Source organism: Manis pentadactyla, chromosome 3 (genome assembly GCF_030020395.1).
Source record: "Manis pentadactyla isolate mManPen7 chromosome 3, mManPen7.hap1, whole genome shotgun sequence".
NCBI lineage: Eukaryota > Metazoa > Chordata > Mammalia > Pholidota > Manidae > Manis > Manis pentadactyla.
This window is the reverse complement of record NC_080021.1, coordinates 89670632-89694694: the sequence shown is the minus strand read 5'-3', so window position 1 is coordinate 89694694 and position 24063 is coordinate 89670632. Positions and strand designations below refer to the sequence as shown.

Sequence of the window (24063 nt, the reverse complement as noted above, 5' to 3'; positions counted from 1 at the left end):
TGTTGTTCAGTGCCTCTGTCTCCTTACTTATTTTCTGTCTGGTTGATTTGTTTTTGGAGTGAGTGGTATGTTGCAGTCTCCTAAAATGAATGCATTGCATTCTATTTCCCCCTTTATTTCTGTTAGTATTTGTTTCACATATGTAGGTACTACTACTATGTTGGATGCATAGATATTTATAATGGTTATATCCTCTTGTTGGACTGACCCCTTTATCATTTTGTAATGTCCTTCTTTGTCTCTTGTTACTTACTTTGTTTTGAAGTCTATTTTGTCTGATACACGTTCTGCCATTCCTGCTTTTTTCTCCCTATTAGTTGCATAAAATATAATTTTCCATCCCTTTACTTTCAGTCTGTGTATGTCTTTGGGTTTGAAGTGAGCCTCTTGTAGGCAGCATATAGACAGGTCTTGTTTTTTTATCCATTCAATGACTCTGTGTCTTTTGTTTGGTGCATTCAGACCATTTACATTTAGGATGATTATCCATAGGTATGTACTTATTGCCATTGCAGGCTTTAGATTCATGGTTCAACTTAACTCGCTTAGTTTGCTATTACACACACAATCTAAAGGTTCTTTTTTTTCCCTCCATTTTCTTCCTCCTCCATTCTTTATATATTAGGTATCATATAGTATACTCTTTATCTATGCCTTGACTGACTTTGGGGGTAGTTGATTTGATTTTGCATCTGCTTAGTAATTAATTGGTCTATATTCTTTACTGTGGTTTTATTTCCTCTGGTGACAGCTATTTAGCTTTAGGAACACTTCCATCTAGAGCAGTCCCTCCAACATGCACTGTAGAGATGGTTTGTGGGAAGTAAATTCTCTCAGCTTTTGCTTATCTGAAAATTGTTTTGTCACACCTTCAAATTTAAATGATAATTTAAATTTATCAGATAGAGTATTCTTGGTTCGAGGCCTTTCTGCTTCACTGCATTAAATATATCATGCCATTCTCTTCCGGCCTGTAAGGTTTCTGTTGAGAAGTCTGATGATAGCCTGATGGGTTTTCCTTTGTATGTGATCTTTTTTCTCTCTCTGGTTGCTTTTAAAAGTCTGTCCTTTTCCTTGATCTTTGACACTTTAATTATTATATGTCTTGGTGTTTTCTTCCTAGGGTCCCTTATGTTGGGGGATCTGTGCACCTCCATGCCCTGAAAGACTATCTCCTTCCCCAGATTGGGGGGATTTTCAGCAATTATCTCCTCAAAAACACTTTCTATCCTTTTTTCTCTCCCTTCTTCTTCTGGCACCCCTATAATGTGATCATTGTTCCATTTGGGTTGGTTGCACAGTTCTCTTATTATTCTTTCATTCCTAAAGATTTTTTTTTCTCTCTGTACCTCAGCTTCTTTGTATTCCTGTTCTCTAATTTCTACTTCATTTACTGTCTCCTCTACCTCATCTAGTCTGCTTTTAAATCCCTCCATTGTATGTTTCATTTCAGATGCTATATTTTTTCAACATTTCTGTCTCTTCTTGAAGTCCTCCCTGAGATCTTGAATATTTTTCTGTAGCTCTGTGAGTGTGTTTATGATATTTATTTTGAAATCTTTATCAAGAAGATTGGTGATTTCAGTTTCACTCAGCCCTCTTTCTGATGTTTGTTGTATTATGGTTTGTACAAGATTCTTTTGTTGTTTCATATTTCTAATGCTTACTATGGAATTATAACTTTGTGTATGTGGTGCCTTGTAGTGCCCAGAAGCTCTGCCTTCTCTGGATCTGCCGAGCACCTGGAGCAATGGTGGGGGTTGCAGGTGAGTGGCACCAGTGCCTGTTGGGAGGAAAGAGCTCTTTCCTGCTTCCCAACTGCAGTGCTTTCCTCCATTGTCAGATCCAGTGGGGGACTGAGTGTGCAGGGAGGAGCCTCTGCATTATGCCTCTGTAGCTGCTGTAGGCAGGACCGCTCTTCAACTGACCTGGACAATGGCAGGGGCAGCAGCTGTGCAGACTGATACCTGGTGGGAGGAAAGATAGGCAGGCTACATATCTCAATGCGGCACATCAGGGCTGCATTGCCAGCCAGGGGAATGAAGCCTTGAAGCTCCTGAATGTTCCCAACCTGCTGGGCTGAGTGTACAGGGACAAATTTTTTCCATCTTTTCTTTCTCCTGAGCAGCAAGCCCTGTGTAATCCTTGCCCCTTTAGTACACCTCTCACTGTTGGGAAGTCTTTCAAAATTCCTAACTTTCTTTTGTCCCAGAGTGTCTAGTTGTGGGTACCTGTTTTCCTTAAGTGGCTGGAATCTCATTCTCTCCAAGTATTCTACCTGTCTTTGCTTTCCAAACCCTCTAATCTCTAGATCACCATGTAATGTGGGTTCGTGCTTCTGGAGGAGATCTCCAGGGGTGGGTGTTTAACAGTCCTGGGCTTTTCTTCCCTAACCCCGCTCCAATTCTCTTCCTCCCACCTGTGAGCTGGGGTGGGGGGACGTCTTGGTTCCTGATGGATCACGGCTTTGCTACTTTACCCTTTTCTGTGAGTTCTTCTCTTTTTCCCAGATGTGGGCAGTCTGTACCATTCTTCAGGTCACTCTTTCAGGATTAGTTGTATTTGCTATATTTTTGTGTTATATGTGGTTTTGGGAGAAGGTTTCTTCCTCACTTCTCATACCACCATCTTTTTTTCCATAATCCTATTTTTAGTTTTTTGAGGAGCCTCCACACTGTTCTCCACAGTGGCTGCACCGGTTGCACTCCCACCTGCAGTGTAGAAGGGCTCCCTTTCCCTGGATCCTCACTAACACTTGTTATTTCTTGTCTTGACGATGGGCATTAGGACTGGTGTGAGGTGGTATCTCACTGTGGCTTGATTAACATTTCCCTGGGATCTTTCTTCTTTTTCAATGTAGGAGTTATAGCTATAAATTTCCTCTGAGCACTGTCATTTCTGTATCTCATAAGTTTTGGTATATTGTTCATTTTTCCATTCATCTCCAGTACTTTCTCATTTCCCTTGTGATTTCTTCTTTGACCCGTTGGTTGTTTAAGTCTGTGTTGTTTACCACATATTTGTGAATTTTCCAGTTTTCCTTTCATTATTGATTCTAGCTTCATTTCATTGTGATCAGATACTTTGTATGATTCCAGTTCTCCTAATTTATTGAGACTTGTTTTGTGCTCTATCCTTGAGAATGCTCTGTGTGCAGTTGAGAAGTCTGTGTCTTGTCGTTGAGTGGAGTGTTCATGGGTTTGCACATAGTGGCTCAGATCCATCAAGTCCTCTCTTCCTACTGGTCTTCTGTCCACACCATCTGTCCATCCCTGCATTCGGTGTATGGAAGTGAAGCTCTGGCTGTTTATGTGTAACGGCTTCTCACCCTTCCACACTATGAGTGCTTGCTTCATATATTCTGGGCTCTGTTGTTTGATGTATGTGTTAATATATAGTGATTGTTTTTTTGTCACTTTTAGCAGTCTTTTAGTTAAAGTCTATTTTGCCCAATGTTATTATATCCCCTGGCTCCCTCCTGGTTTCCATTTGTGTGGAATATTGTTCCACTTCATTCCACTTGTGTTTTAGATCTCAAGGGAATCTCATGTAGACTGCATACAGTTGGATCATGATTTTTGATCCATTCCACTCATCTCTGCCTTTTGATTAGAGAGTTTAAAGTAAGTGCTGATGAGAAACAGCTCACTCCTGCTTTTCTGGTGTTTGCTCTCTCTGTGTCTCATGCCTTTTTTTCCCTCATGACCTCTTTACTGCCTTCTTTTGTGATTAGTTGATCCTTTTTATAGTAACTATTTGAGTCCCTTTTCATTTCCTTTTGTGTGTATATTTTTAAAGATATTTTCTTTGTGGTTACCATGGGGATGATGTTTAACATCCTAAATTTAAAACAATCTATTTTGAGTTGTCACCAATTCATATTCAAAAGCACACAGAACTGCTCCTATAAATTCTGTCCTCCTGTTTATGTTGCTGTTACAAAATATATCCTTACGCCTTTGTGCCCAATAATATGGGCCATAAACTTAATAAAAACCCTCCTGTACTCACACCTGATTGTGTACCTGCCCACATGTACCCTCACTGGGAGGCTTCACATCTGTCTCAGCCTGAGGATGCACTTTGGCACTGCTGTAGGGCAGCCTAGTGGAACTAACTCCCACAGAGTTTGTTTCTCTGGGAGTGTCTTATTTCCCCTCATTTTTAATAGAAAGTTTTGCCAGATACAGAATTTTCTGCTGATAGCTTTTTTCTTTCAGCACTTAAATATGTCAACCCCCATCTTTTGGCCTCAAGGTTTCTGATGAGAAGTTGACTGTTGATCTTTTGAGGGTACCTTGGATGGCCATCTCTTGTGGCTGTAACTTCCTCTATCTTCATCTGCACAGTTGGTTATAATGTGTCTCACAGATCTCTCTGAGTCCATTGACCAGCTGGATCTGTGGGTTCATGTCTTTCATCAAATTAAGGACATCTGTGGCCATCAATTCTTCAAGTGTCCTTTTAGCCCCTTCCCCTCTCTCTGGCCCTCCTTCCAGGAACCACCCCACCACACACGTTGGTTCCTCAGTGGTGCTTCTCCAGGGCCCTGGGTTCTGTTCACCTTCCTTCATTCTCTTTTCTTTCTGCACCTTTGAACTCTCAGATGCTCACTGTCTCAGGCTTCATTTGCTGGTTGAATCTTCTGTTCGCTCAAACTTGTTGTTGAACCTCTTAGTGAAGTTCCCACTTTGATTACTGTATTTTGCCCCAGTATTCTTTCCCAAACAGTTATTTCAAAGACTGCACTCCCTGTTGATTTGTTCACTGAAGTCTTTGATCCTCAACTTGTGGTCGGCCAGAGTTTTGACAGAGATTTCTTGGAATCTCAGGAATTTAGAAAACAAACAAAAACAGAGAGAAGGAGACAAAGACCAAGAGACAGGGACAGAGAGAGGGAGACAGAGACAGATATATTGAAAAACCATCAAAGGCATTCTCATTTCTGTTAGCTTGGATCTCTAGCATTGTTTTTGGTTCTCTTAGAACTATTATCTTCTGCTTACATTGCCCATCTCTGCTTGGCTGTGTCTGTTTATCCATCAGAATCCATAGCATGCTGATCACTGTTGTTTTAGATTCTCTTTCTGATAATTCCAAAGTCCCTGCTATGTCTGGTTCTGATGCTTGCTTTGTCTCTGTGTGTTTTTGCCTTGCAGTGTGCTTTGTGATCATTTCTAGAAACCTGGACATGGTTACTGGATCACTGGAACTGGCCTTTAGTGACACAACAAGGCTTGGGGAGGGATGTGCTTACATTACGGGGATGAGGTCTCAGTCATTTAGTGCCTCTGGGCTGTGATCTTCATGGTGCTTCTCAGCTTTTGTCCTTCCCGTAGGGCGATGGGAACTAGTTATACAGGGCCCACCTGACCTCCCCTGCCATCCCACAGAATTCAAACTGGTTCCTTCTCCTGCTTCTGCTGGGAGCACAGAGGGATTTTTCCTGGATATTCGCTGTGGGAAACTGCTAGTTCCTGGAGGTAAAACTCACAATATTGCAGGAGCTGTTGTCTGGTACCCCAGAGTTTTTGACTCATAGACTTATCTGCAGTCAGCTGCACTTGGTCAATCATGGTTCAGGCTTCCTCCCTGGCGCTGGTGGTTTCTGCCTGTAAGTCTGCTCTGGTAAGTGGATACCTCCATGTTCAGTGCTCGTCTGGGTCTCCAGTCTTGGGAGCAGTGATTTGTCCTTCCTGTGTCCCCACCCTTTCCATGGATCCAAGAAGAGTTGCTGATTTTTTAGTCTGCCCAGCTTTTTATTTGTTGTTAGGATAAAGTGGTGAACTTAGAGCAGAACTGGAAACAAGTTTCCAGTTGCCTTTCTGTAAGAATAGACTCAATTTTGCCTTGGAAGACATTTTCACTAGAGAGCACGCTGGGTTGACAGCTTTTTTTTTCATTACTTGCTTTCCGTCTGATGAAACATCAGCCAATAATTGAATGATTCCCCATATTTAATGTGCTTTGTTTTTCTTGTTACTTTTGAGATTAGTCTACATGTTTGGCTTCCCCAGTTTGTCCATGACACTCAGTGTCTATAAAACATCCTAACTGTAGAGCTGTGTCTTTGATAAGATGGAAAACCTCAGCCATCATTTCTTCAGATGCCTTTTCTGTCCCATTCTTCAGTCAATGTGCCTAAGATTGTTGTCACCCACCAGGTCCCTCAGGCTGTGCTCTCTGTCCTCATCTCTTTGTCATCCCCATTTCTCCACGAACATGTTTCATTTCCTGAAGATAGTAATAACCGCTACTTTAGACTCTCTGCCTATGAGTGCCACCATCTAGGTCATCTCAGGCTCTGTATTAGTTACTCTCTCTTCTCTGGAGGATGTGTTCCATCTCCCTGGGCATTTTGTTTGTGTGTTTGCAGATAAGGTTATTTTGGAGATCCTGGGTAGTCCAGACTGTAAGCTGTGAAGATGCAGGATTCTGCTCATTTTCTCTGTGCTGGTGCTGGTTTTAGCTGGGAGGATCATGGAGCCACAGAACTAGTCTTGGCTGAGATGTTCTCTCTTTAGCAAATGTTGGAGTCTGCCCCACATATGTGGCTCAGACACACACAGGAGTGGTGGCCTGCTCTGATTGCCCTCCTGGAGTTCCCTCTATCACCAGAGGTCACGGTTCCCCCGGGTTCTGCTGTCTAGTTGGCAAAGAGCAGGGTCTTCCCACCAGCCTCTGGGGGGCCTGTGCACCCCACTCAGTGTGTGGAGCCCCACCCCCATGGCTAGGGATGAGGGCCTGAGGTGCAGTGTCCTTCCCCTGGTGTGGCTCCCCAGACAGTAGGCCTCTCACCATGGGCCTCAAGCAGCTTCTTTTGTATGTTGTCTGCATGTGACAGTTGCTTCCTGCAGGCATATTGCTCCAATAAGATCTTATTAGCCATTATTGATGACATTGGGTGGCCGTGGCCAGGAGATCTATGTTACTTTGCTTGGCTCATAGTATATTGCCCTCCAGCCTGAGCACATTCTGCTTTTTCTGCAGAATATTCCATAAAAGTGCTTTGTAGTTTCTGCACATTCACCTTTTCTTTAAAATTTTCTGAGGTGCTATGCACCTTTTTCTTTAAAATATTCCAAGGCTTTTTGTGTTTTCAGATCTTATCAAGAGCAGTAGCACCCTTCTACCTACTCTACTCTTCCCATGTTTCCTAATTAGTCATTGTTGCTAGTTTATAGGCATACTAGTGACTCTTAAAAATTGATTTTACATGCAGCCACTTTCTCCAAAATTTACCTTAATTATTTTAACTGGATTTCTTTTTCATTTTTTTAGCCTCTGAAAATAATGACTGTGTTTTATCATTTTCAGTTCCCTTTTCATTGGAATACCCTGTCTTCCTTCCTACCCTTCCTGACATCACTGGCCCTTCCACTCCTGGCCACATATTCCTTTGCCAGGGTCGTGCCTGACCTCCTGAAAGAGGAGATGATGTTTGGAGGAGGCCATTGGGACCAGAGCTGAATTGAGACCCATTTTTTTCTTCTCCAACTTGACTCATACTAGCTCAGCCAAAATGGCTATAAAGTAATGCCCAAATGAAAAGCCTGGGAAGGTTTTAGGTGAAAAAAATAAGAAAGGCTTTGTTAGAAACATCTTCTGAGAACAGAAAAGTTGGAATTAATTTCCAGAGTTAGGTTTTGGTTTTGTTAAGGACAAACTGGAGTAATATTTTATTTGCAAATTCTTCAGTCGAAGTACAATGGAAACAATCTAACTTTTCTTGCTTAAACTACAAAGTGAACTAGAGAAGTGAAGAAGTCAGAGAGAACCTGTATCAAAATTTGCCCTGCATTATCCTGGTAAATAAAGGGCAAAGTGGTGGGGTTTTTTTGCTAGACTTACCTGAAAACTTATTTTTACTTTCTACTCCTCTTTTCTGAGGTAAACAGTGGCTAGGGAAGGAAAATTGAGTCCTTGCTTTTTTGAAAGAAATACTTAACATCTTTTTAAAAAGAAAGCAGTAGAGAATGGGAAAAGATTCTAAAGAGGCATTTCACAGAACTACATACAGTCAATGTACATATGGAAATAAGATGACTCACTAGCAGTGTGGAAAATAAAAATTAAAGGAGTGAGTTTATGATTTTCTTGATCTACTGGATTAGCAAAAAAAAAATATTTAGTTGATTCCAACATTAATAAGCCTGTGGTGAAATAAATGTTCTTATCTGATATTGGAAGGGTGTGGCAGATAGTACAGCCATCCTCAGGCCTACATCCCTCTGTAACTCAACACCTGTTACTCATGGCCCTGGTCTGTGCCTAGTATAGGCTCAGGCGTGCAGCTGGAGGCAGCCCCAGGTCCCAGCACAGTGCCAGCAGGGACCTGGAAGGTGTGTGGTTGGAGTCGCCCTGACCCTGCACCACTTCCTGTACCTGCAGAATGTGCTCAGGCTGGAGGGCAATATACTGTGCGCCAAGCAAAGTGACATAGACCTCCTGGCCACGGCCACCCAATGTCATCAACCCAGGCTGTCTGCTGATACACAAGCCAGCCAGCCAGCCCCGCCCAGACACAAGTGCTTATCTCACATTATTTGATGTCAGGCATGTGGTTATTTGTTACACAGCATTATTGGGGAGGAGATAGCTGAACGAGAAGGCAATGGGCTTGACCCATCAGGATGTTTAAAATGTGCAACCACTGACCTGGCAATTATATTTCTAGGAAAAGAGAGAAGTAAAGATGAGCTTACAGGCTTGCAAGAAGATATGCATAGAGGCATTATTTGTTTCAGAAAAATTGTTTATATATTCCAAATTTCTATCAGTAGAAAATGGTTACATAAATTAGGATATGTCTGAATAAGAGAACATTATGTAGCTGTTCAAAAGAATAAAGCAGATTTATATAATTGATATGGAAAAATGTTTATAATATCTTGAGTAAAACAAACTGTTGCCACTCAGTAAGCATAATATAATAGCATTTTGTTTTTAAAAACTTAGAGATGTAAGAACATAGAAAAAGGTCTGGATGGAAAAAATACATTTTAAATTCTGAGAAGTTGCATTTAGGGGAGTGACTTTGTATGTACAATTAGTGTTTTTATTATGATTGTGAATTACTATTGCACTTCAAAGCAAATGAGAAAAATAACTATTAGCTTTTTTGCAGTTGATTTTTATTTTGTATTCTTTTTTCAGTCTCATTGAGCTGTAAATTGACATACAGCACTGTATAAGTTTAAGGTATACAGTGTAATGAATTTATATACATAAATTGTGAAATGCTAACACAATAAATTTAGTTAACATCCAGCATCTCAAAAAAATTTTTTTCCATGTGATGAGCACTTCTAGGATCTTCTTCTCTCTGAACAACACTCAAATATACCACACAGCAGTGTTAGCTGTGGTCATCATGCTGTGTGGTGCACCCCTACACCTGGGGGGGGTTTCTGGCCCCCTCCCTCCAGTTCCCCAGCTGACTCCCACCCTTTACCATAGGTAACCACAAATATGATCTCATTTTCTATGAGTTTGATTTTTTTAAATCCCACATATAAGTGAGATCATACAGTATTTATCTTTCTCTGGTTTATTTCACTTGGCATAATGCCCTTAAGGTTCATCCATGTTGTTCCAAACAGCAGGACTTCCTCCTTTTTTATGGATGAATAGTATTCCGTTGTGTGTATGTACCACATCATCTTTATCAGTTCATCTGTGGATAGACACTCCAGGTCTTGGCTATTCTGAGTAATGCTGAGTGAACACAGAGGTGCAGAGATCTCTTTGACATAATGGTTTATGAGTTTCCTTTGGGTAAATACTCAGAAATAGAACTGCTGGGTTATATGGTATTTCTACTTTTAATTTTAGCAGGAAACTCCATATGCTGTCCACAGAGGCTGCACCAGTTTACATTCCCACCTGTGGCATAGAAGAGCTCCCCTTGCCCCACATCCTTGCCAGCACTTGTTTCTTGTCTTTTGGATAGTGGCCATTCTGACAGGTGTGAGGTGACACCTCATTATGGTTTTGATTTGTGTTTCCCTGAGGATTAGTGATGTTGAGCATGTTTTCATGTATCTGTTGGCCATCTGTACGTCTTCTTTGGAAAAATCTTTCCAGGCCCTTTGTCCATTTCAATTGGGTTATTTGGTTTTTTGCTATTGAGTTATATAAGCTCCTGTGCATTCTGCATATTACCCCCTTATCAGATATGTGATTTGCAATATGTGGATGTTCGTGGGGGTGCCCAGGTCACTCTGAGACCCAGAAGCTCTGGTCCTGCATCTCCAGGCTCTGCCTCCTCCCCCACCTCCTGCCCCTAGTTCCCCCAATATTTCTTCTCATTCAGCAGGTCATCTTTTCATTCTGCTGATGGTTTCCTTTGTTGGGCAGAACCTTTTTAATTTGATGTGATCTGCTTGTTTATTTTTGATTTTGTTGCTTGTGCTTTAGGTGTCAGATCCAAAAAATAATTACTAAGAACCATGTAAAGAAGCTTTTCCCCAGTGTTTTCTTCTAGGAATTTTATGGTTTCAGGTCTTACTTTTAAGTCTTTATCCATTTTGAGTTGACTTTTGTGAGTGGTATAAATAGGGGTCTAGTTTCATTCCTTTGCATGTGAATACCCAATTTTCCAAGCACCAGTTATTGAAGACACTGTCTTTTCTGCTTTGAGTATTCTTGGCTCACTGTCAAATATTAGTTTGACCACATATAATGGATTTGTTTCTGGGCTCTCAATTTTGTTGCATTGACCTGTGTGTCTGTTTTAGGTCAGTACCATACTGTTCTTATTACTGTAGCTTTGTAATATAGTTTGAAAACAGGATGTGTGATGCCTCCTGCTTTGTTTTTTCTCAGGATTGCTTTGCCTATTTGGGGCCTCTTGTGGCTCCATATGAATTTTAGGATTGTTTTTTCTAATTATATAAAAAATTCCATAGGTATTTTGATGGGGATTGCATTGAATCTGTAGATTGCTTTGGGTAGTAATATTTTAGCAACATTAACTCTTCTAATCCATGAACATAGTATATCTTTCCATTTATTTGTGTCTTCTTCAATTTCTTTCATCAGTGTCTCAAAGTTTTCAACCTAGAAGAATTCCACCTTCCTGGTTAAGTTTATTCCTAAGCATTTTATGGCTTTTGATGCTATTGTAAATGGGATATATGCTGTATCTCTCTTTCAGATAATTGATTTGTTTATAGAAATGCTGCTGATTTTTGTATTGATTTTGTATCCTGTAATTTTGCTGAATTTGTCAATTAACTCTAGCAGGATTTTTTTTTGATGGAGTCTTTAGGATTTTTCTTATGTGTAAAATCATGTCATCTGCAAAGTAAGACAGTTGTATTCTTTCATTCCTTTTCCTTGCCTGGTTGTTCTGTCAAGGACTTCTAGTACTTTGTTGAATAGAAGTACTGAGAGTGGGCACCCTTGTCTCTAATCTTAGAGGAAAAGCCCTACTTCCACTATTCAGTATGATGTCAGCTCTGGGCTTGTCAATATGACCTTTCTTATGGTGGTATGCTCCTTCTGTATCTAATTTATTAAGAGTTTTTATCAGGAATGGATATTGAATTTTGTTGAATGTTTTCTCTGCATCTGTTGAGATGATGATAGGATTTTTCTCTTTCATTCTACTAATGTGAGAAATAACTGATTTATTTGCATATATTGAGCTGTCTTTGCATCCCAGGATAAATCCTTCTTGATTATGGTATATGATCCTTTTAATGTGCTCTTGAATTTGGTTTGTTAGTAATTTGTTGAAGATTTTTACATCTGTGTTCATCAGGAACACTGGCCTCTATTTTTCTTTATTGTGGTGTCTATCTGATTTTGGTATCAAGATAATGCTGGTTTCATAAAATGAGTTTGGGGGTGTCCCCTCCCCTTTAATTTTTTGATACAGTTTGAGGATTGGTGTTCTCCTTTAAATGTTTGGTAAAATTCATCATTGAAGCCATGTGGTCCTGGACTTTTCTTTGTTGGGACATTTTAAATTACTGATTCAATCACATTAGTTATTATTGGTTTGTTTATATTTTCTCTTCTTGTTTCAGTCTTGGGAGGTTATATGTTTCTAAGAATGTATCCATTTCTTCTGGGTTGTGCAGTTTTTTGGTGTGTAATTATTTTTGGTAACTTCTTATGAGCCTTTGTATTTCTGTAGTGTCCATTATAATGTCTTCTTTTTCACTTATAATTTTATTGATTTGGGTCCTCTTTTTTCCTTGGTTAGTCTAGCTAAACATTTATCAATTTTGTTTATCTTTTTAAAGAATCAGCTCTTACTTTTGTTCATCTTTTCAATCGTTTCTTTTTCTCTAGTTCAGTTGTTTCCTCTCTAATCTTTACTACTTTCTTCCTTCTGCTAACTTTGGGCTTAGTTTATTTTATTTTTCTAATTCCTTGAGATGTAGACTTTTTAAATTATAAGAAATTTAATTATTATGAAAGTATTAATAACATACACCCCAGTGGACTATTATTTAAAGCACACATACCTTTTTATTTTATAAAAGTAAAGTTCCATTATCTATTATTCTGCCAATTTGTTTTTACATAACACACCATAGATATTTTATCTCCAGCTTGCTGTCATTAAGTTATTTCCTCACAAGTCTCTAGTAGGGTGCAATCATGAAACTCCACCTCCTTCCAGATGCCTTCTCAGAGCCTAGAAGGGTGCCTGGCATACAGCAGGTAATGTGGAAGGGTGGACAAATGAACAAAATGGAGATTTTCATCTGTGCCTCCTAGTGACTCTGTGTTATTATTTATAAATCACACAATCCAAACTACCATGCCAAATGTGTCCTTAGTGGCAAAATTAAAACCCTGGTATATTTCAGTTACTTAAAAAAAAAAAGCTTTTCTAAAGAGCTTGCTTGCAAACCACCCACTGAAAGCCCATGGTTCACATACAGCACACTTAGACTCTGGAGATAACAGTCATATCTTATCTGAAGGGTTCCCTGCTAAATCCTTCCTTCAGGTGCCCTGAGGGCTTCCTTTTGTGGGTCTGTGACTTTACTGACCTAAAATTTGGGCCTCCTCATTCATTCTGGATCTGGTTTCCACGTTGGGGAGGTCTTTTGGTTTTTCTCTCCTCCTTGGATAGTGTGGACTGTATTGGCTTTTTCTAATAAGGTGGATGTTCATGGGGGTGCCCAGGTCACTCTGAGACCCAGAAGCTCTGGTCCTGCATCTCCAGGCTCTGCCTCCTCCCCCACCTCCTGCCCCTAGTTCCCCCTAACACTTCCACTGACTCCCTGGGTGTCCTCCCCAGGCCACCAGCAGCAAACCTTCCCAGGTCTCCTTGGGTGGAGACTGGGAGGCCATCCATTTCAAGTGATAGCCACATAGTGCTCTTTCTCTCCAGTTCAGAACCAGAGCATGTCCCTGCGCCTGCCCCATGAGTGCCCCTCACCTGCCAGCAGTGCTCAGGGCTGACTGACTTCCTCACCCTGCAGCTCAGCCCATGAGAGAAATGGCAGGAGATTGGAGGGGTTAGGAAGGCAGGGAGGCCCTGACTCTCTCTCTGTTGTCTCTGTCTCCCCTCCACTTGCGTCTGCAAGGCCCAAGACAGCCCCAGGTTCACTGATACTGAGCTCGGCCCCTACCCTTCCTCACTTCTTGCTGTTCACACCTTTGTGTAGCCCTGTCCTCTGGCAGCTGCCTGCTGGGTGGGGGTTGCAGGTGCTGAGGTTTGCTAGGCTGCTTTGCTGGAAGGTGCTCCCAGGAGGGAGGGAAGCAGGACTAGGGAGGCAGAGCTGGCTCCCTGACCTCACAGAGCCTCTGGGAACCTAGCAGTGCTGCAGGTCTGATTCAGCGGAGTGTGCAGGGCACCTTGGCCTCAGGTGCCACGGGGATGGGTCTTCAGGGGCTCTGCCCAACCTCCCATTTATGATGTGGTTCCTACCCCAATTTCTTGGGAACCCTGGGGCATACCCATTCCAAGCTGGTGGCAGAGTCAAAGTTCGGATTCTCATTGGCACCCGCCCCACCTGCCCCCAGACTGCAGCTCAGGTTCATGGGCCAGTTCTGAAGCCACTGCTAATAAAAGCTCAAAACTGTTCACAGTTTCCTATTGAGAAGCTCATCATGGCCTTGGATGCAGTCTCTGAGCACAGCGTCCAGCTCCTGGCACCTGTGGCTTTCTCTGTGTCTAACTTCAGTTTCTGTTGCAGTAGCTCTGAGCTGTGCATGGGCCCAGCATGGATATTGCCTGGCCAACCCAGAGTCCAGCATGAACATACGTCCAGTCCTCATTCTCTACTGAAAAGTGGGTGAGTCTTCCCCATGCGGGTTTGAATTCTGGCGTTTCATAATGACATGGTAGAATCTCTGTCACCAAGCTCAGTTGGGATGCCTGAGGACAGGAGCAGACAGGTGGACATCTAGGGTGGTGGGTCCCTCAACCAGAGGTCCGGATGACTGGACCAGTCATCAGCCTTCCGCCCCTTGGCCCAAATCCATGCTGTGAAAACGACATGTGTGTCCTTCACAAGAAAATACTGTGCCTCCCTCCACTGTGGACTGCCCTGCACCATGCTCTGTATGTGGGACCAAACATTTGGAACGCAAGTGCAGTTGAATGGGTTTCCTAGATCACCTTGGTAACCTGCCATTTCTGCCATTTAGTTTCAGCTTGGCACACTGGGTGTGTTTGTGGGTGGTGGTTTGCTCAGACAGTTGGGAGTGTGGTAACCTCACCTCTGACTTAACCCAGCTGGCGATGGTGATGGTTTGATGGTTTTGGGGGGTCCATGCCTTCCCATCCAACCAGGGTTCTGAGCTCACCCTTCACTTGGGGTCTCTGGGGAGCATTATCACAGAAAATTGCAAATATTATAGACAGAAAACCCTAGAAATGGCAACGATAAAATATACCAGCATGCTGATGAAAGCCAGGCACAGCTGGACATCCTCTTCCTCTTTGCACATAGGCATCTGTGCAGTTGCAGATTTGCTGGCTCTTCTGCTTTACTTGAGTGCTCCTGACCCTGTTACTCTTACATGTGCATCTTGAAGACCTTTATTGTAAGACTTTTCCTCAGCTCAGGCAGATGAAAATGTAGCTTTCCATTTTTGTTCATTTAAACAAGGACACTAAGACATCTGCTCATTCAAAAAATGATTAAAGATGAGCTTAAGTTTGTGTAACAGCTGTGGCCCACCTGATTGGAGTTTGCAGTTGATCGTGGGGACCCCTCCCTCTAAGGTGTTGCGGATGTTGTTCTGCCGAGGAGAGAGCTGCCGCCCACCTTGTCATGTGACATGGATGAAAGGCGTGGGCTTGGCTTTGGCAGCGTGGCATCTGACAGAACAAACAAGGGTAGGTGATGCTTATGGTGTCTGGTGGTGTGATTAGGCTGAGCTTTCCTGCTGACGTGAAATGAAATGAGAAAGACTGCGGTTTTGGGATGGGAAAGCAGATGCCACGGAAGCACTAACAGATCCAAAGCAGTGGAATGCCGAGGCCAGGCCCGGATGAGAACAGAAAGGCATGGGAAATGCAGAGCTGTCCATGATGTCTGGCCTGGGGGACAGCAAGGGCACGTCCACCTTAAGTCTGCCCCTCTCTTGCCGAGCCCCTGGGGACTCCCAGGAGAGATGCCTTAGCGAGGCGCAGAGCCCAAGGACAGCCAGATTTACTCCACGTGGCAGGCTGTGACCTTGGTGAGCTTCTCCGCAGCCTTTCAGGAATAGCTAACACTGATCTTACATAAATGATTTCCGGAGATAGAGAAGCAACACATCCTACCTTGTTGTGTGAGACCAGCACAATCTGGGTGTGAAAACCAGACAGCTGGCCCTGTGAACATGGACACAGAGGCCCTAGACTAAACGCCAGCCAACTGGAGTCCTGGAAATGGGGCAAAGCCACACCCCGTAGCACATTAGCTCTGTCCAGGATAGACTGGCATTAGGAGTTCAGTCAGTATGATTCGCCATATTGACACATTAAATGAGAAGGCCAATCTCATCACATCAGTACAGTTACAAAGCACTTGATAGAGTTCAGCAGGCATTCATAATTTAAAAGAAACACATGCCTCATAGCAAACCACTAAACAGGAACTGCCTTAATCTGATAGAGGGCTTGCTGCAAACACCTTTCATCCTCAAAGGTGAAATACAAAAAATCCTCCAGAGATGAATACAAGACAGGGACACCAGCTGACAGCACTCTACAACTTGGTCTGCAATTCCTCCCAGCACAAGTACTAAAAAGAAGTAAAAGCTGTAAAGATTGTAAATCAATAAATAAAACTGTCATTATTCGCAGGTGACTTTGCACATAGAAAAGCCACAACAACCTATTACTAGATTTAGTAGATGAGATTTGCATTGTTGAATATACCAGAAATTGCATTCTGTACTGCATTGCATTGCTGTACTCAAGAAAGAAACAAAAAATAAACATTTGTGAAATATACCATTAAGGTAGTATAAGAAAATGCCAAACACTTAGAAAAAAACTTGACAAAAGACCACTACAACTACACTTTAATGAAAAAAAGATATTCTCCACCAAGAAAAATTTTTTTAATTAAAAAATAAAAAATCAGTTGTTTTCCATAGTTGTTAGTTAATACAGAAAAATTATATGGTCATCCCTGTAGATGTAAGAAAATCATTTGACAGTATCACCTTTATTTTTTTCCTTTTTTAAAATTAAGGTATCATTGATATACACTCTTACGAAGGTTTCACAAGAAAAACAATGTGGTTATTAAATTCACACTTATTATCAAGTCCCCGTGATACCACATTGCAGTCACTGTCCATCAGTGCAGTAAGATGTCACAGAGTCACTACTTGTCTTCTCTGTGTTCTCCATTATCCACCACACACCATGTACACCAATCATGATACCCCACAATCCCCTTCTCCCTCCCTCTCCACCCACCAACCCCACACCTCCCCTTTTGTAACCACTAGTTCCTTCTTAGAGTCTGTGAGTCTGCTATTTTGTTCCTTCAGTTTTGCTTTGTTGTTATATTCCACAAATGAGGGAAATCATTTGGTATTTGTCTTTCTCTGCCTGGCTCATTTCACTGAGCATAATACTCTCTAGCTCCATCCATGTTGTTGCAAATGGTAGGATTTGTTTTCTTATGGGTGAATAATATTCCACTGTGTATATGTACCACATCTTCTTTATCCATTCATCTACTGTTGGATACTTAGGTTGCTTCCATTTCTTGGCTATTGTAAATAGTGCTGCGATAAACATAGGGGTGCATATGTCTTTTTCAAACTGGGCTGCTGCATTCTTAGGGTAAATTCCTAGGAGTGAAATCCCTGGGTCAAATGATATTTCTATTTTGAGTTTTTTGAGGAACCTCCATACTGCTTTCCACAATGGTTGAACTAGTTTACATTCCCACCAGCAGTGTAGGAGGGTCCCCCTTTCTCCACATCCTCACCAACATTTGTTGTTGTTTGTCTTTTGGATGGTGGCCATCCTTACTGGTGTAAGGCGATATCTCATTGTGGTTTTAATTTTAATTTGCATTTCTCTGATGTTGAGTGATGTGGAGCATCTTTTGTGTGCCTGTTGGCCATCTAAATTTCTTCTTTGGAGAATTGTCTGTTCAGATCTTCTACCCATTTTTTAATTGGATTATTTGCTTTTTGTTTGTTGAGGTGCATAAGCTCTTTATATATTTTGGATGTCAATCCTTTATTGGATATGTCATTTATAAACATTTTCTCCCATACTGTAGGATATCTTTTTGTTCTATTGATGATGTCCTTTGCTGTACAGAAGCTTTTCACCTTTATATAGTCCCACTTGTTATCTTTGCTTTTGTTTCCCTTCCCTGGGGGATATATTCATGAAGAAGTTGCTCATGTTTATGTCCAAGAGATTTTTGCCCATGTTTTTTTCTAAGAGTTTTATGGTTTCATGACTTACATTCAGGTCTTTGAGACATTTTGAATTTTCTTTTGAGTATGGGGTTAGACAATGATCTAGTTTCATTCTCTTACATGTAGCTGTCCAGTTTTGCCAACAGCAGCTGTTGAAGAGGCTGTCATTTCCCCATTGTATATTCATGGCTCCTTTATCATATATTAATTGACCGTATATGTTTGGGTTAATATCTTGGACATTCGATTCTGTTCCACTGGTCTGTGGGTCTGTTCTTGTGCTTATTTTCTCAAAGAACCAGCTCCTGCTTTCATTGATTCTTTCTATTGTTTTATTCTTCTTGATTTTATTTATTTCTGCTCTAATCTTTATTATGTTCCTCCTTCTACTGGCTTTGGGCCTCATTTCTTCTTCTAATTCTAGTTTTGTTAATTGTGAGTTTAGACTGTTCATATGAGCTTGTTCTTCTTTCCTGAGATAGGCCCGTATTACTTCCCTCTTAGCACAGCCTTCACTGCATACCACAGATTTTTGTGGTGTTGAATTATTGTTGTCATTTGTCTCCATATATTGCTTGATCTCTGTTTTTATTTGGTCATTGATCTATTGATTATTTAGGAGCATGTTATTAAGCCTCCATGTGTTTGTGGGCTTTTTCATTTTGTGTAATTTATTTCTAGTTTCATACCTTTGTTGTCTGAGAAGCTGTGTGATACAATTTCATTTTTGAATTTACTGAGGCTCTTTTTGTGGCCTAGTATACGATCTATTCTTGAAAATGTTCCATGTGCACTTGAGAATAAATTATATCCTGTTGCTTTTGGATGGAGTGTTCTGTAGCTGTCCATTAGGTCCATGTGTTCTAATGTGTTGTTCAGTGCCTCTGTCTTCTTACTTATTTTCTGTCTGGTTGATTTGTTTTTGGAGTGAGTGATGTGTTGCAGTCTCCTAAAATGAATGCATTGCATTCTATTTCTCCCTTTATTTCTGTTAGTATTTGTTTCACATATGTAGGTACTACTACTATGTTGGATGCATAGATATTTATAATGGTTATATCCTCTTGTTGGACTGACCTCTTTATCATTATGTAATGTCCTTCTTTGTTACTTATTACTTTCTTTGTTTTGAAGTCTATTTTGTCTGATACAAGTACTGCAACTCCTGCTTTTTTCTCCCTATTAGTTGTATGAAATATCTTTTCCATCCCTTTCTTTTAGTCTCTATATGTCTTTGGGTTTGAAGTGAGTCTCTTGTAGGCAGCATATAGATGGGTCTTGTTTTTTATCAATTCAGTAACTCTATGTGTTTTGATTGGTGCATTCAAACTATTTACATTTAGGATGATTATTGATAGGTAGGGACTTATTGCCATTTTAGGCTTTAGATTCATGGTTACCAAACTTCAAGGGTAACTTCCTTACCATATAACAGTCAACTTAACTTACTTAGTTTGCTATTACAAGCACAACCTAAAGGATTTTAATTTTCCTCCTTTTTCTTCCACCTCAATTATTTATATATTAGGTGTCATATTCTGTACTCTTTATCTCTCCATTGATTAACTTTGGGACTAGTTGACTTGATTTTGCATCTGGTTAGTAATTAATTGTTCTGTATTCTTTACTGTGGTTTTATTTCCTCTGGTGACAGCTATTTATCCTTAGGAACACTACCATCTATAGCAGTCCATCCAAAATATACTGTAGAGGTGATTTTTGGGAGGTAAATTCTCTCAGCTTTTGCTTATCTGAAAATTGTTTAATCCTTCCTTCAAATTTAAATGATAATCTTGCTGGGTAGAGTATTCTTGGTTTGAGGCCCTTCTGCTTCATTGCATTAAATATATCATGCCATTCTCTTCTGGCCTGTAAGGTTTCTGTTGAGAAGTCTGATGATAGCCTGATGGATTTTCCTTTGTATGTGATCTTTTTTCTCTCTCTGGCTGCTTTTAATAGTCTGTCCTTATCCATTTTAATTATTATTTGTCTTGATGTTGTCTTCCTTGGGTCCCTTATGTTGGATGATCTGTGGATCTCCATGGCCTGAGAAACTATCTCCTTCCCTAGACTGGGGAAGTTTTCAGTAATTACCTCCTCAAAGACACTTTCTCTCCCTTTTTCTCTCTCTTCTTCTTCTGGTACCCCTATGATGTGAATATTGTTCTGCTTGGATTGGTCACATAGTTCTCTCAATATTCTTTCATTCCTAGAGATCCTTTTTTCTGTCTGTGCCTCAGCTTCTTTGTATTCCCTTTCTCTAATTTCTATTCCATTTATCGCCTCTTCTGCTACATCTAATCTGCTTTTAAATCCCTCCATTGTATGTTTCATTTCATATATGTAATTTCTTAATGATTGAATCTCCATCCTAAATTTGTCCCTGAGTTTTTGAATATTTTTCTGTTTCTCCATGAGCATGTTTCTGATTTTTAGGACTCTCTTTCAGGAAGTTTGGCTAGTTCAGTTTCACGTGTCCCTTTTTCTGTTGTTTGTGAGATTTTTGTTTGAATTAGTTTCCTTTGATGTTTCATATTTGTATGTGCACCCTCTAGTGCCCAGTATCTCCTGTCTCTGGTGCTTCTCAGCCCCTGGAGTGATGTTGGGGGTTGCAGGGGAGTGGTGCTGGTTCCTGGGGGGAACAAAGAGCTGTTTCCTGTTTCCTGGCTGCTGTGCCTGCCTCCACTGCCAGAACCAGTGGGCCAAGCACACAGTGGTAAGCCTCTGTGCTTTGCGTTTGTAGCTGCTATAGGCGGGGCCTCCCTCTGGCTGGCCTGATGCGAGGGCAGGGAGTACCAATTTTTGAGCCTGTGCTGGCAGGCCAGAATGAAGGTGCAGCAGGCTGTGTATCACAGTGAGGAGCCTTGGAGCTGCATAGTCAGCCAGGGGGATGGAGCGCCTGCAGCTCCTGAAAGTTCCCAATGTGTTGGGCAGAGTATGCCCAGACAACTTTGTCCACCTATCCCTTCTCCCAAGCAACAAGCTCTGTGCAATCCCCTCCACTTCAGCAGCCCTCTTACTGCTAGGAAGCCACTCAGACCACCTGCCTGTCCTTTTTCTCAGAGCAGCTGGTTGTGGAACCCTGTCCTCCATAAATGGCTGGAATCTCAGTCTCTCCAAGTATTCCGCCTGTCTTAGATTTCCAACCCCATGAATCTCCAGAGCACAATGCAGTGTAGGTTTGTGGTCCCAAAGCAGATCTCCAGGGCTAGGTGTTCAGCAGTCCTGGGCTTCCAGCCCCTCCCTGCTCCATTTCTCTTCCTCCCACTGGTGAGCTGGGGTGGGGGAATGGCTTGGGTCCCGCCAGATCAAGGCTTTGGTATGTTACTCTGTTTTGTGAGGACTGTGCTGTTTTCCAGGTGTATGCAGTTTGGCACAGCCTTCTTTCTGTTGCTCTTTTAGGATTAGTTGTATTAACTATATTTTTGTATTATATATGGTTTTGGGAAGAATTCTCTGTCTCACCTCTCACGCCGCCATCTTTAATCTTGTTATCCAACAGTATTAGCTTTAAAAGTGAATGAGCTGGGGCTTTCTTAATCAGATAAAGAGAAGCTGAAAAAATCTACAGTAAGCATCATACTTATTAAGTATTTGAAAATGTTCCTTTTCAGATTATGAGCAAGAAGAGGATGTTTTTTGTCATCGTTGTCACCACTGCCCCTTGGCTTTACAGGAAGAAGACAAGAAAAAGATGGCTAACTTTGGAAATGAAGAAGCCAAACTATCAGTTTTCACATGAAATTATTGTATATGTATTAAATTTTAAAAATTAACAGATACAACAATAATATTAATAAGAAAGTTTATAGCAAAGCTACCAAAAAAATCAGTATAAAAAGTCAGTTGTATTTACATATAAGAGCAACAAATGGAAAATCCAATTTTAAAATACCCTATTTACAAGTAGCATCCAAAAATAGCAATGAGAATAAATATAAAATAATGATATGAAAGACCAGTATAAAGGAAAATTATACAACTTTACTGAATGGTACTGAAAACCTAAACAAATGGAGAGAGATGTTTATGGAATGAAAGTTTCAAAATGCAAAGAAGTCACTTATCTCTAAATTGATTTCTTGATTCAACACAATCCCACCTGAAATTCCAAGAGGTATTTTTAGAAAGTGACACACAACAAGATAATTCAAAATGTTTTTAAAAAATCCAGGAAGGAGACTAGCCAAGGTATTGAAGAAGCAGGAGAAGGAGGAGGGAAAAAGGAGGACAAAGAAGGATGAGACCATGGACTGTCAAATGTGGAGATGTAAGGCTGGCTTATCAGTGTGTGCTGTGGGATGCAGGAGCAGACCCATTGCTGAGTGGAACAGAAGAGAGCCTGTGTGTGCACAGTGACAACGCCAGTTCAGAGCCATGGGAGTGTTGCACTGATGTCACCAGGATGTCATCAATGACATACTATGTTTCCAATACAACCATATATTAAATTATACTATTATATTGTATTTTCCCCATGAATAGCCCAAATCTGGAAGCAACCCAGTGTTCCTCAACAGTGGCATGATAGAATGGATTTATAAACTCTGATGTATTCATTCAAAAAATATTTAGAGAAAAAAAGCTGGCTACACAAAACCATATGCATAAATCTATAAACCTTAATATATAAATCTTAATGTATAAACTTGAATAAAAAAGAAAACATAAACTATAGTACAATGGTATTCATATAAAGGTCAAAGGTGGGCAAAGTTAAACTATGGTTTATGGGGATGCTTGTGATGGTGGGTAAGAAAGCCAAGGAAATAATTGCCACACCAGAGAGGACAATGGGCTGTCTTAGTGGGAGTGAGGGCACTGTGGTTGGAAGGACTCCTGGGACAGGATGTGCAGTTTCTGGGCTTCATGCATAGATACTTGGCTTTCCAACCATGTGTTAAATGTTACCTATAACACATGCACATTTCTGTGTATTCTATTTTGCAATAGAAAACTTAAAAAAATAGTATAACTAGACTTGTAATGAAAATCAATTTTCTGACATGGCTGAAAATTAGTTGGTTTTCTATTTATTTCTTTAATGCCAAAACATTTATGTACATTTTTGTTGGTTTTCTATTTATTTCTTTAATGCCAAAACATTTATGTACATTTTTGTACATGTTGTCTTTCACAATGAAAGCATACAATTGTACATTTAGACGTCCAATGAAAAACACCAGCCCCGACCTCTCCCACCTCCCTGGGCAAGCACAGTTGGACTGCCAGCATTTCCCTCTTCATTTCTAAATAAGCTCGTGGTGCTGTCTCTATTTCTCACGTTTAAGTGCTGTTTACCGACTGTCTACATTGTAATGAGCTTTCTCACTCTCCTCTAGGCTCACACACCTTCCTCTCAACTGTATGGTTTTGTTGATGTCAGTGTTCAGATTTTACATTATTATGACTGTAACTATTATTCATCACCAAAATAATCCAATCCCAAGCTCCTATTAGCGTGTTTGTTCTGTTGGTTTCTTTCTTTTTGTTGGAGACATCCCCTTAGAATTCCTTGCTCTTTTTCTCCAGTTTGGATGACTGTTTACATTTCTATGCTCATGAAAAATTTTCCAGAGTCTCCCCTACCAGTCATGACACAGTAAGTGATATTGGCTTGCTCTCCACTGAAAACAGCTGCAAAGCAATATATAAGCAGTTCTTGCAGGCATTGAGAGATGAGCATCAGAGGTGGAGAGAAGCTGGGGCTATGCCTGGGGTCACTGTGATTGCCTTTGCACAGGAGAGGAGGGTGGTGCAGGTGGTGCAGGTGGCCTTGGTGGCATGGGTGGCCAGGGGGCGTAGGTCGTGCAGGTGGTCTCTCTGAGCCGAGGAGACGGGGCTCAGGTCTGACCGTGGTTGGGGTTTGTCCCTGGGAAGGGAGCTGAGCAGAGGGGTCACGTGGCTCTGGCTTGGCCTGTGCAGGGTGCACAGGTGCAGAACCTGAGCCTGAGCCGAGGGCACCAGCTAGAAGCTCGGGGGCAGCAGAAGGCATGTGATTCCAGGGGACACTGGCCTGCGGCCGATGTAGGGGGCCCCACTGGAAATTTTGGAATGGAGTTGAGATTCCAGAAAGGTGGAACCTGACTAGTGAGGCCATACTCTACATTAAGGACATGTCCTAAACCTAAGCTCTAAGCCAGAATAGAACCTCCCAACAAAGAATCAAATCCATGCTGATGCCAAACCACAGATGGGTCACAGCAG

The 24063-nt window shown here is 41.3% G+C and overlaps 1 long non-coding RNA gene across 1 annotated transcript in view; it reads left to right on the top strand.

Moving 5' to 3' along the window:
* LOC130683160 (uncharacterized) overlaps positions 1–22836 on the top strand; it is a 29463-nt gene extending 6627 nt beyond the window's left edge. Inside the window, exons 2-3 of the long non-coding RNA XR_008996772.1 lie at positions 14166–14264; positions 21471–22836. This is a non-coding gene — a long non-coding RNA (uncharacterized LOC130683160). The remainder of the gene's footprint in view (positions 1–14165; positions 14265–21470) is intronic.
* The last annotated feature ends 1227 nt before the right edge of the window (positions 22837–24063 follow it).